This window comes from Myotis brandtii, unplaced genomic scaffold, assembly GCF_000412655.1.
Source record: "Myotis brandtii unplaced genomic scaffold, ASM41265v1 scaffold336, whole genome shotgun sequence".
In the NCBI taxonomy this organism is placed as follows: domain Eukaryota; kingdom Metazoa; phylum Chordata; class Mammalia; order Chiroptera; family Vespertilionidae; genus Myotis; species Myotis brandtii.
The window spans coordinates 31,165-33,954 of NW_005362957.1; positions in this window are offsets into that span (position 1 = coordinate 31,165).

The window sequence follows — 2,790 nt, forward strand, 5'->3', positions numbered from 1 at the left end:
AAAAAAAGAATTAAAATACTCTTAATGAATAGTAGCCTCTATGAAGGAATACCACAAAACAGAAATACAATAATTTAAGAAAACTATGGCAAGAAAACAGGATCTTGCAAATATTAGTAAGAAAGGGAAATATAAACATAGCAAGATGAATCAAAGTTATTACTGCATGTTAACAGGAAGTTGGCTCTTCATTTAGGTTCATATTTTTGCAACAGATCATCTAGGAAGACGGAGAATGACAGCATAAAAATCTGAGGAGAAACATTGTAAATAAGATGCAGGACAGACTGGCCCTTTGGAGGGCAAGTAAAGAGAAAGTCTTAAAGTGTGTAGTTTTTGGTGAAGAACGCTAATGTTTGGATCCCCTCAAAATTCATATGTTGAAATCCCAATGTCCAATGTGAAGCTCTGAGCTCATGAATGGGATTAGTGTCCTTATAAAGGAGATCACCTCCTATCCCCCTCAAACTCCCTATACCTTCTACCATGTGAGGACACAATGAAAGGTTGGCTGTTCAACCTGGAAGAGGGCTTTTTTTTTCTTTTTTTACCAGAACCTGACTATGCTGACTTTCTGATCTTGAACTGTGAAAATTAATATTTTATTGTTTATAATACTTATAGATTTTAGTATTTTGTTATACCAGCCTGAATGTACTGAAGGTCCTATTACATGAAGAGGTTAAGTAGGTGTAGAATAAAAATTTGGTCAGGAAAGGATGGGAGAAGTTAGGAAAAGAGGAGGAAAGTTGGATTCTGGCAGTGAGACTGGTGTGGGTGTGAGGAAGAGCGAAGGACCAAGCTTATGTGCTCCACCATGGAGTGTGAGCATTAAGCCCATTTTGTGGGCAGAGTGAGGGGAGAGAGAAAACTGACCTACTATGGACAATTGTTCTTCCTTTTTCTGATTCAGTTCTGGGTTCCAGATAGGACATGTCAGGTTCTTCTGAGAAGTTTCTCTGAGTAACAGTGTTGTTGTTACATGGAACAAGTCACTTTTGTCCCGGGAGTGAGTCTCAGGCATAGCTGGAATTTCTCCTCCCTCAGAGTCCATCCACTGGACCTTTGGCTGAGGGAACCAGCCCTCTGACTTGCACACCACTTGCATTTGTCTGGACTCAGTGACTCCCACATGGATCTGAGGATGTGAGCCAAGAACTGGGAGGAAGAAGAGAGAGAATTCAGGTCTAAGTTAATTTCTCTGCACTCATATCCCTCCCCTGCTTCTGAAGAGTTGTTGCTGCTGACTAGCCCTCAGTGTGCAAAGAGGAAACTGAGGCTTTGAAAAAATCTTGGCAACATAGAATTGGACCTAAACTCCTGGGCTATAAAGGGTTCCAACACAAATGACCCCTGTCTACTTCTTTAATTCCATGATGAGTCTCTTTAATAAATTTTATTTAGCCCCAAACAGTGATAAATGGATGTTGGGGTAAGTAGTCGTAATGGCCATCTCCATTTCTCCTATTTTGCAGGAAAATTGTATCAGAGAAAGGAGTCCATCCCAGAATAAACTCACCTCTGTGGGGTGTCAAGGGGATAAATGTGGCCATTACCTGTCACTTTCAGCTCAATCACTGTATCACTGTAGAAGGAGCCATGTTGGAATGCAGAGCGTTACTGCCAACTGTCAGAAGGTCAGACATTAAGGATTCTCAGAACTACAACCCCCTTATGCATAATTCCTTTCACAAGCTTTGTCATCCTCAAATAAGTCCTCCATGGCTTTCTCAGGCTTGCACCTACCATTCTCATTCAGTTGCACCACCTGAGAGGGTAGGGATCAGGTCCAGCTTCTATTCCTCCTCCTCTGCCTCCTTCTTGTTGTTGTTGTTGTTATTGTTGTTCTTTTTCTTCTTCTTCTTCTTCCTCTCCTCCTCCTCCTCCTCCTCCTCCTCCTCCTCCTCCTCCTCCTCCTGCTCCTCCTCCTTCTTCTTTTTGGAGTTTTTTTCTATTCTTTCATTTGGAACATGTTTCTTTCTCTCCTCATTTGCCCTTCAACATTTCATGTAATACTGGTGGTTTGGAGTTGATGAACTCTTTTAGCTTTTTCTTGTCTGTGAAATTTTTTAACTGATCTTCAATTATAAATGATAGTTTTGCTGGGTAAAGTAATCTTGTTTGTAGGCCCTTGCTATTCATCACTTTGAACATTTCTTGTCACTCTCTTCTGGCCTGCAAAGTTTCTATTGAGAAATAAGCTGACAGTTGTATGGGAGCTCCCTTGTAGATAACTAACTGCTTTTCTCTTGCTGCTTTTAAGATTCTCTCTTTGTCTTTTCTCTTGCTGCTTTTAAGATACTCTCTTGGTCTTTAACCCTTGGCATTTTAATTATGATGTATCTTGATGTGGGCCTCTTTGGATTCCTCTTGTTTGGAACTCTCTGTGCTTCCTGGACTTGTAAGTTTATTTCTTTCATCAGGCAGGGGAAGTTGTCTGTCATTATTTCTTCAAATAAGTTTTCAACATCTTGCTCTCTTTTCTCCTTCTGGCATCCTTATGATGCGAATGTTAGTACATTTGAAGTTTTCCCAGAGGTTCCTTACACTATCTTCATATTTTTTAATTATTTTTTCTTTTTGTTCTTCTTATTGGGTGATTTTTGCTTTCTCATATTGTAAATCATTGATTGGCACCCTCTACTCTACTGTTGTGTTCCTGTAATTATTCTTTATTTTAGTTAGTGTATGCTTAATTTGTAACTGGTCCTTTTTCATGTGTTTGAAATTCTCACTAAGTCCCTTGAAGATCTCATTAAGATCCTTGAACAATCTTATAGCAGTTTTAAA